At 35.0% G+C, this 11,218-nt stretch overlaps 1 protein-coding gene and 1 long non-coding RNA gene across 2 annotated transcripts in view; one reads left to right on the forward strand and one right to left on the reverse strand.

Annotated features, from left to right (window-relative positions):
- IFT74 (intraflagellar transport 74) overlaps positions 1-11,218 on the forward strand; it is a 32,836-nt gene that overhangs the window by 13,263 nt on the left and 8,355 nt on the right. The window lies entirely within an intron of this gene.
- LOC116217555 lies at positions 4,046-8,850 on the reverse strand. The gene is made up of 3 exons (XR_004162240.1): positions 8,817-8,850; positions 6,100-6,192; positions 4,046-4,145 (listed from the first exon to the last, which is right to left on the reverse strand). It is a non-coding gene; the product is annotated as an uncharacterized LOC116217555 (long non-coding RNA).

Here is an 11,218-nt window from a genome sequence, read left to right on the forward strand (position 1 = left end):
TCATGACTGTTTCAACCAGAACAAAAAAAAATAATGAAAACATTTAATTTCATAGCCAGATTTTCTAATACTTGCTTATGACTTTTTCTGGCAGAGCTACTTTAATTTTTCCTTATTTATACAGCTTTTCTTAGAAATAGTTTATTGGAAACATGGTACTGTGTGAGAAAGATAGTGTTTCCGCATCGCATGGAGTAAAATTTTGTTTTTCACTATGTTTTAGTTGTATACTTAAATGTAATTTAATTTTATTTTTTGCAGAAGCAAAACCAGTGAACTCACATCAGAAATTAACAAGCTGCAGGAAGAAATAAAAATGTACAAGCAAGAGAAATCTGCTTATTTGTCATATGAGAGAAGGTGAGCTCTGTGGCAACTAATATAAAGTTAACTTTATCAGTCACCAGGCTACAGTGCAGGCTTCAAGGAACAATTAAATTAATCTTTTTTATTATTTCATTTTTATTATGTAACACTTCCTGTTTTAAATTTGGCTTCTTGTTTTGTATTCAGGGCAGAGGCTTTAGCTGGTGAAATCAAAGAGTGGCAAGGTCAGCTAGAAGACTACAACATGGTATGCTACATTCAGCTTTTGATACTGAAAACACATTTTGCTCTTCTTTCCTTTGTTTACTACTGATTTTGCTTTGCTTCAACTTCTTTTTTCATTGCTGTTTCTCCTTAAAAGTGTAGTGGTTAATAATGATGAGTTTATTCAGTTGCCAGAAGAGGAAAAAGTAGCTAAGGAGAACAAAACAAGAACTTTTAGTATGTATTAGGATAAGCTGTTGCATATGCAATTAAGAAATGTGTGCTGTACAATATTTGAGTTTGCACAGCCACGTTAAATGAGAATTACTTCTATGAACTGTGTATTATCTGTTCAGGTTTAAAATTCAAATTTTTTCTGTTTGCAGTAATAGATAAATACTGTATTTTCATGAATGCTGTATGAATTGCTACTTATTTTTCTGATTTTTTTTTTGCGTGCTTATGTATGTGTAATTATTGTTGTCTTTTTTATTTTTAATAAGTGAGGAACCTTACAGGTTGGAATTCTGTCTATTTTCAGGTTGTGGATCTACTTAACACCAATACAGACATAGCAGAAGTGATTCGTGAATACAATTTGGTAAGAATTAGGATATTTGCTAATTTAATCAATGAAATGGTAAATATTAGATGTAATGTTGAACACGTTACATATATAGAAAAGCATGGTACTGATTTACAATATATACTTTCTTCTCCAGTTTAAATTGGACCGAAATCTTAGCAACATCATGTGTTTGCAGTGAGACAGCTGTCCAAAGTATGGACAGATGATAGTGCTTCTGTGATGATAGTGAATCTGTGTCTTAAATTTCAGAAGGCTGCATTCTCAACTGAAATTGCAAGTGTTACAATACATTGTTTATCCAACTAAAAAGCATAGAACACTATGCATTATGAAAGGCAAATTCTGCACTGCAACTTAAAGCTTGCTAATGCTCTAGAAATCTCTTCTGTTTTCTGTCTTTTAAATAACTCCAGTCAAGTCTGTGATGCGGCCAATGACAAAATCAATCAGTTTTGTTCTTTTTAATTTTCTTAATTTTCCAAGAAAGTGAGACAATTTATACAAGTATTAAGGCCTTAACAGCATTAAGCATTTTCCATTTCTTGAGGTTACTTTTTCTGTTATTTTGGCAGCTTGAAAAACCACCTATATTTCTTGGCCAATTTTTTTTCTTTTCCATGTTTCACTGAAAAATAAAGTTTCATTGTCTGTGACATAAAGAGAAGAGTGCTCTGTTACATTTGCATTCTATCTGTGGGCTTAAACACTATTTTACTAATGAATACCATAGTAAGGGTATGCAAATTGGTTTGTTACAGACTCGATTGCACTTGTTTTTCAAACACTGAGGTGCAGTGGAAGACTGCAATTTCAGAAACTGTTTCTTCAGGCCAGCCTGAGAACACCTCTGGAGCAGCAGGCCTCTGCTCCTCCTTTCTCTGTTGCATTCTGAGCAGCTTCTTTCTCCATTACAGAAAACCTTGAACTTGTACAAACAGTATGTTTTCTTCTTATATAGTATATTCAAATATATATTTTTTTTCTTTGTTTTCTAGTTAAAAGTTCAGAATGACCGAGATGCTCAAAGTGTGGATAAAATTTTCACAGAAAGACAAGCGTAAGTACACAAAGTATATGCCTGTCAAGTACTGCCACCTCTTTACCTGAAAACAGTAAAATGGAGAAGCTACTGAATTCAGAAATTTGTCAGCAGTGTAATCTGTGAAACAAATGATATACAAATACTTTTTAGATCATATACCAATATCAAGTCAAACCTGGAGTTTCTGTCTTTAAATTCTTCTGAGTAGTTGCTATGATGATAACTTACCTTGTCATCCAGAAAAAGGTGGGTGGCATAGAAGTCTCCTGGTTTATAGAGACCTACTTATGGCAGATTGTGGATGTTGTGTTGTAGTAGCAGAGGGGAAAAAGTAAGAATAAGTGGGGACTAGAACAGCAATTCCTGCCTGTAAGGAGGTATATAAAGAAATATGTATATATAAATGAGTAAAGATGTATATAAAGGAAGTGAGCTGTTTGCAATAGGAATTTGTAAGTCCTGAGAACAGTTTGTGTGGTGATAGGCTGAAAGGGTGAGTTTTAAAATAGCAATTTGTCATCTAATAACTCATTTTTCACTATTATTGTGGTTTTCAGCAGCTCATAAATATGTCTGATTTAACTCTAAATACATTTCTAAGTATTAACAAAATGTGCAGAGACTTGGTTTGATCAAGATCTAAGGCACAAAGGTGTCAGATAAGTGGTGCTGGTTATCATTTTACTGTATGTAGGCACATTTAAGTTGGCCTACTGATTCAGTGTAAATATTTGTAGACATTTGTTTTGCCTTTAAACCATTGAGCTATGATGCCGTTAGTTTGGGTTCAGTCCCCCGGTCCGACTGTGTTCTATTTCAGATGTTTTAAAAAAGGGCTTTTTGTCTTTGACTTCATCTTTATAGTGTCATTAATTATATCAGGCTCACAACCTGCTTTTTAAGGACTTTGTCATCTTAGGCAGTGTACAGTAAGCTCTTTTCCTCCTGTATGTTATAGTTTTTTTTCTAAAACATGGATGATCAGTATTCTTTCATGTTTCAAAATATTTGCTGTGACGCTAACATGTGAACATGATCAAGTTTTTAATCTTTACAATTCATGCAGCAGTACTTTGTTACAAATTTTTTGAGATGCAAGGCTGCTTAGGTTCACTTTGTACTGTGTTTAAATAGTGTAATGTGGAAGGCTGAAAGGGTAGAAAAGTCAGTTCATTGTCCACTGTGTTAAGATATTAGCTCTGCTCAGTTACATAAGTATCTATATATTTGTCCTCAATAAATCCATCTTCCTCAGGTTCAAAAGTGTTAGTTTTGTCAAATATTATTATGGGATCCTCATTGTTTGTATCTGATACTGCAGGAAAAGAACTCATGTCTGCTGAGAACTCCTGTTCAAACATCTCAGGGCCGTTTTCTTCCAGACGACGGTGTTTGTAGCTCATCAAATACTGATACCATGTTGGGCATTTTATGGCAGTAAAAATCAGGAGTGTAGTGCTTAGGACAAACCCTAGCACTCCCACGAGGAAGGTCCAGCTTTTGCCGAGAACTGGAAATTCTTTTCGAACAGACAGAAGAAAAAAATAGTTATCTTTATGTGTAATATCTGAAAGAACTCTAGTATGAATTTCTTAATAGTTAGATTGAGAACACATAAAAGATGATGGGGGGTAACTGAGTTATATAAAACCTGAAAATTCACTTGTTCTAATGCTTTGATGAAAGAGTAACTGTAGTGGGAATGTAAAATGTATGAATTATGGAACAGCAAATAAAACAGATTGCAAACAGTGAAGAGAAACAACGGCGTATTACCTGCATGTGTTCCATTGTTTCCAGTGATGTTTGAAGTCAGAGCTGTTAGAAAGACTGTGCTTTGATGTTTAATGGCATAGGTGGAAGGCATAGTGGATTCTTCAGAAAGTTTTTCAATTTCGCAGTCAACTAGTTGAATAGTTGCAGTCTTGATAGAGAATTTTTGCTTTATGTTTGGGAATGTACACACAGTGTTGTTTTCATTTTCTGTGAATAGGAGCAATAGAGATCGTTTGTAATATCGCCAGCTAACTGGCATTAAGATCATAAAAAAATCAGTGATATCTAAAACACAGAGAAGTTGATGGTGAATTTTATTAAGATCAGGAAAAACTTAAGGGAAGACTGTGTGAGGCATCAGGTGTGAAATGCTGCTCTTACGAGAACTTACCCATTGTCACATTAGAAGCGGTTAGCCATATTTGTAAATCAAGGAGGCTACAGGAGCAGTTCCATGGGTTTCCATTTAAGGTAATTGTAGTCAATTTAAAAGATGGTTTTATATGAAAAGATTCCAAAAGGTTATTCTGCAGATTCAAAACTCTTAGATTTTTTAGAGAAGAAAATATATCTGAATCTAATTGAGTAATCCTGTTATAGGAAAGATTCAGCACTATCAGTTGATATAATCCTGCAAATGCTGCTTGATCAACTGTATTAATATAATTGTTGCTGATATCCAGAATCACAAGTTTTGTCAAACTGTAGAAGCTGTTATTATACAGTAGAGTAATCATGTTTTCATTCAGATAAAGCTCAGTGAGGTTAGGAAGCCTTATAAGAATGTTTTTGTCATTGTGTTTTAAAGTAATTTTATTATTTTTGAGATTTAATTTAGTAACATTTTGCAACAAATTAGTGGGGATGCTAGAGAGGTTCTTTCCAGACTCATCACAAATGACCTGTAGAAAAAAGATAGTATCAACAATTAAAATACAACAGAGATGTCCATTGAAGGTGTTCCAGTGATAACTGTTAATGGGAATAAAAGGATACTTTTTAATGGCAGCCGTTTGAAAGAAAAATTCTACTGGTATACGTGCTGTTTTGTTAATGCTTTCCATAACATACTTGTAGATTAATGATACAGGCAAATGAACTGTCCTAGTGTGTAAGGACCTGATGGTCAGGACACTTAGTTCTTAAATTTTGATAGAATTGCAAGACTTATGTGGTTATCATTCTAAATAGAACTGAGCAGGCATGCCATTTTGTTGTTCTTAGATCTATATTGAAATTCTGATGTGAGGGCTGACAGTGTAGAAAAGGATTCCTTGCCACATAGTTAAGAAAACACTAAGCAAGGGTGACACAGAGAAAGTGGATTCAAGTCTAAGAATTAATTAAAATTACCTTTTTCTAATGTATTATTTTATTTCAGAATAGCTATGCTTACTACTGAAAACAATCTTTGGTAACAGGCTTTCAACCATCTTGAGCACTTAATTTTATTATATTACTATAGCATATATATATTTATTATATATATATATATATGCTATAGTATAGCATTTAAATTAATTTTGATTTTTCTGTGCTGAAGCTTAGCATTGCTGTACTCTTTTCAGGTTTGAGAGTGTTTATACCTTGAAACATTTTTCTCTTCTGAAAAAAGTAGATTTCCTAATGCATCACTGCAGCTTACTGCAGTTACTAATGCATTACTGCAGCGTTTGTTGGCAGGGTACTTGCACTGGATTTAAATGAGATTCTGATTATTAGGAAGAGATTGGTTGTGTTGTTTCTCCTTCTAGTCTATGTTCAAACTGTTACTGCTGAGACCAGACTGTATCTAGTTTGCGTTATTAAAAACAAATTAGATTAAGGGTCTGTTCTGTACTGTGTATATCCTTTGCGAGTTCTTTTGTCAAATATTTTGAAAAAATACTATTTGAAATAATATCTTAAAATATCTTAAAGTAAGGAGTACTTTTAAATATCTTATGCACATTTGATCCTGACTTGGGCAAGTTTTGACACAATGTTGCTCACACTTGAGCAGTTTTTGAGTCTTGTCCTGTTGTGATTTAGGCCTGTCCCAAAGTGGCAGAGAGAGATTTGACCAAATATACATGTTTTAGTGTTGCTCCACCACTTAATGTGATTTCCAGGAGCTAATTCCTATTTCACAACAAACTTGGATAACTTACACATAACTTACAGTTTGAGAAGTAATGTTGCAGTCAGCAGTGACTTGATTCCAAAGCAGCATTCCAGCCCAGATTATGAGCCACGAGAGTTTCATCTTCAGAGTCTAGCAAAAAACAACGCTTTTCAATATTGAGATCAGACTCATGGAATCATACAGTGACTTGGGTTGGAAGGGACCTCAAGGATCATTGGGTTCCAACCCTCTGCCAAAGGCAGGGTTGCCAACTGCTAAATCAAGTCCTGGTTCAGGTTGCCCAGGGCCTCATCTAACCTGGTCTTGAACACCTCCAGGGATGGGACATCCACAACCTCTCTTGTGGCAACACCTCACCACCTGCTCAGTGAAGATATCAGTGTAGTTGTGGTTTAACATACGAATAAATAGTAACTCAGTACATTTTGTTTTACACAAATACTGTAAAATGTAAAATCAACAGAAAAAACATGTTATCAGCTGGAATGCATTGAGCTTTTCATGGGCTAGGGCAAATCTAAAATCTAGTGGGCAGTACCAGCAGACAGAAAATTGTTTGATCTGAAGGTTAATAGACAACAGATTCACAAATGGAATAGGCTGATGTATACTTAGTAATATCCCTTTAAAGCAGCAATGGGTACTGGAGGACCACGATAGGAATTGACTGAAGAAAGTATCCCGGCTTTCACGCCCTCCCTAAATAATTTCTTTTGTTTCCTTTGATTGAGGCAGAATGCTGTATTAGATAGATGGTTTATTTGGACAGATAGCTCATATATTCTTATATGAATTAACAGGGTTTTTTTGTGAATTTTTAATGATTAGATCTTCTAATCTCTTCATTATCCATAGTATAACATATGACATATGTAGTGTCCTTCTGTTTTATGAAGGCATAGCTGTTGCTAAGGAAGTATGCTTCATTCTCTTGTGCTGGAGTTTTTGTACAGATTTGTTCCATATTTTTTGAGAGTTGGGAAGATTTTTTTTTGATAAGTATTCTCTGCAGTGTTAACTTCTCTCAGAAAATGTAAAACATACCTATCTTCTTGTTTTAACTGGCCATGATTTGCAAGATCTACTAAGCAGGAGTGTTAAATCTTGACTTTTACAAGTTAAAGTGATCTACGTTTATGCAAGATTTGAAGTAGAATTTTATGCTAAGAATAGATTATCCCTTTTGTGATGTTTTTAGTCTTTTGTGTGTAAGAAGTCTCATGGAGAAAAGGTAATAGACTGAGTGAAACCTCAGTATCTCCTTCCTACATTTCAATCTTCTAGATTAAAGAAGGTCAAAAAACAAGAATTGAGATATTTGCTTAACGTGCTTCTTGCAGAGTGTTCACTGAATTTTATAGGTTCCAATCTACTTAAGGAAGCTCAGTTGCACAAATAAGGAAGAATATTAAATGTAGGCGCCAGACAGATTTAAAAGAAAAAAAAGAAGAAATATATCAATCCTAAAAAAGAGTGCCACAAAGCCTTTGATAAACCGGGAGTAGATGAAGTCACAGGCCAATCTGATCTGATTGCTTTTGTGTGTTTGTATCTCTGAGGACTGGCCTCATTCACCTATCTGACTCATTGTGTACACTTTTATGACTTCCTCAAAAGAGGAATGTATATTCTCTGAACCATTGAGTATTTTTGCTCTTGTTGGAAATTTGCATTCGAACACAAAAAGACACAGTAAGTGGCAGGGATGAGGGTACTAGTAACAGCAGTGGTAGTATGTTGCTGAATTAGGAACTGTTGTAGTCAAAGGCTGCTGGTGTCTTGAATACTTTTTGAGGCAGTGGAAAACATGCTGTGGTTTTTGAAAACTCCCCATATCAACTGTGTTTAAGCTGGAACTTAATGGCACACTTGAGGAGATACCTCCTCAAAGATGTTCAGAAACTGAGCACTGCATTAACCATGCAGTCTAGGAATGCGATTAATAGCATTATCATAGTTTTCAGATTAAAATATATATATACTGTCATTAATAGAGTGAGGAAAAAATATTGGATATTATTTTAAAAGATACTCAGTCTAATCTAGTAATCTAATAACAATCAAGTTAACAATGAAAATTAATTTAAATGTTTTTTATAAGTTCAAGGAAAGAGTTAACGTATCTGAGTAACTGGGATGTGCCATTAACAGGAAAAATCACTTCTGTCTAAAAATTCACTGCAAATATGTCCAAGTCAAAATACAGTCCCCATTCTTTAACATCTATAGAGTTTTTCTTACAAAGTTGATTTCCTGCATTTATATGGAGGAACAGTTGTAAGCAACAGAAGAACGAGGAAGGATCTATGATTTTAGTTGCAGTTTAGCTTTTCAGTAAAACCAAAATTGCTGCTTAAGGGAATTATTTTGGAAAGAAACTGAGCCTTGACATGTCCTCGTTACTTCAACTCCAAAATGTTTTATTCAGAAGATTTCCTTGGAGAATTTTGTGCAATTTAAACCATTCAGTAGTAATGAACTCCTGTTGCTTTTGTTACATTTGTGAATAAAATAGCAGATCTGGGAGGCAATGAGGCCCATGTAATCAGGTACTGTGGTTTTTAGAAGTGAATCAGGCTGTACTCTGGCTTTTTAGTGAAGCACAATTTACTTAACAACTTCGTACATATAAGGTTCGTAGCAATTCCTGAACTTTTAATGTATGTCAAGATATATTTATTTCCAGTCTAGCAGAAAAGCTTTAAAAGAAAACCTTTGCCTACATTTTGAATAAGATGTGCCACGTGTCTTACCTTTCTGTTGCTTCTTGGAGCACCATATACCCACACAGACTTCTCAATGCACTGACAAGAAATAGTATCATGTAACAGCACTTGTTTTTGTTGTTTTTTTTTTTTCAACCTTTGTACCTAATGAATAAGCAAGCCATGTAAAAAAAATAAGGAAACTGGAATATCCTTAGCAAAAGATTGACTAGGTTGAGTAATTTTGTATAATCATCTTCAATTTAATTGGTTCTGCAGCCAATAGGAAAGCCTGATGGTAGTATGCTCAAGTGTCAAGTTCCAGATCATATAGGAAGCACTGAGTTAAAATGCCACTGGATATTTACAAGCAAGATGGATTATTGTCGCTTAAAGAAATGTTGGAGATGGATAAAAATTTGTACTTTTTAATGTTACTTGTCAGGAAATTAAGAATTTTTTGAGAGATTTGCATACTGAGGTAAAGAGCTGTGCTTAAATAGTTGCTTAAGTCTCTGTTAAGTTCTTGTGGTTTAGAAGCATTGGAAAAAAAAAAAACAAAAAACAACCTGTGGAGTGTTATATATCAAATTCATTATTTATAAAGATTACAAGCATTTAAGGGCATAGGCTGTAAGTCAGGAAGAAATCCCTAAGAAGAAAAGGAAGATACTTGTTCTGATCAAAACTTGTTCTGATTAGCACCAGAGGGAATGGTTTCAAGCTACGGCAGGGGAGATTCAAGTTGGACATCAGGAAGTATTACTTTTCAGAAGGGGTGGTCAGGCTCTGGAATGGACTGCTCAGGGAGGTGGTGGAGTCACCGACCCTGGGGGTGTTCAAGGAAAGACTGGATGCTGTGTTGAGGGACATGGTTTAGTGGGAGCTATTGGTAGTAGGTGAACGGTTGGACTGGATGATCTTTTAGGTCTTTTCCAACTTGGTGATTCTATGACTCTATGATCAGAAACCATGTTTATATGCATATTTACAAAGACAGTGTAGTGATACACAAACATTGTGTCCTGTAATTTTTCTCCTAATGGTGCTTATTCTGCAGGCTTCATTCTACCCAGTGTATAGCTTGAAACTAGAAAAGATTTGCCTTCCTCTCATTCTCCACTATGTAGCTGAGTAGAAACCTTTTTACTTCAGTAGCTCTCTTTTGTGTTGATGCTTTGATTTTTTTACTTAATATCTCAGAATGTTTTGTGACTTCCAAGCCTCAACACTATTTCAGTTTCCGTAGTAATATAGTGTTATGCTCCTTGAATAATGAATCCTTTGTGACAACCATTGCTAATATTTTTATTGCCTCTTAAAAAAGCACTGAGCTTTAACTTTCTTTCAAAACACAACTACCAGAGACAATGCATAACAGCTAAGTCAATCGTTTCTAGTCTCATACTGAGGTATCTAGCCCAGAGTCTAAATCATTAAACACTAGAGACTTACTGCAGGTAAAGGTACTACTTTGTAATGTGTCTTCTCCTACTTTTTATATCAGTGGGGTTGGAAAAATAGTAGTAGAAATAGACTTCTAAAAGTCACAAGAATGTGCTATTCTTACAGCACAGAGAAGTTCATTCAAGCTGTGGAAGAAAATATCGAACATGAAAAAGTTGCAGCAGATGACATAATAAAAGACATGACTGAGGAAAATCAAGTTAAGTATATGGAGATGAAGGCTGCAAATGAAAAGTTGTCCCAGGTTTGTTTATTTCTTAGTATTTAACCTAAAAAGTTTCTTACCTTGGCTCCATTCATTATAGGTACAATTTAAATATTAAAGTAAAAACTGAGTAATACAATAACAAACTTGCCAGTATATTGATCAATTGTAGGAGTGCCTGAAAAATACATAGAAAACAAATATGTTACATTTTAGAATTTCTTAGAAATAAATTGAGTTCATCATTTTCTTTTTGAAGTTGAAGACTGTTTAATCAATGGATATACAGATGGTATGTGTGTGTGTGTGTATCTATGTGTATATCTATATCTATATCTATATCCAGGAGCTTGGCTAATATAATTTATATTGGAGAAACAAGAGAAAGTCACTCACCCTGTCCTGGGCTCGCAAGATGAACTCCTGATGGAGCAGACCTCCAGAGAGATCCTTCCCCACTGGCAGTCAGCTCTTAAATGGGTCTAGAAGAGGTGGAGCCAGGCTCCACCCCTTCCTGCAGCACAGGTGAATTGCCTTCACCTGTGCTCCTGTGGCTGACTCATTGCTCACCTCAGGTGATCAATCAGAGGTTCAGGTCATGATTCAGCAGCCCCATACAGAGACCAACAAGCAGATTTTAAGTCTTCTGTAGTGTTTAGGTGCTCAACCACATGGGAAAAGTGAACGAAAGGTAAAAAGCAATCACAGTGGTTTTATGTGCACTAAAGCAAATTTTTTTCATCCTTTGCACAAGAATAAATCTGACTTTTTTCTTTTT

Source organism: Meleagris gallopavo, chromosome Z (assembly GCF_000146605.3).
Source record: "Meleagris gallopavo isolate NT-WF06-2002-E0010 breed Aviagen turkey brand Nicholas breeding stock chromosome Z, Turkey_5.1, whole genome shotgun sequence".
Classification (NCBI taxonomy): Eukaryota; Metazoa; Chordata; class Aves; order Galliformes; family Phasianidae; genus Meleagris; species Meleagris gallopavo.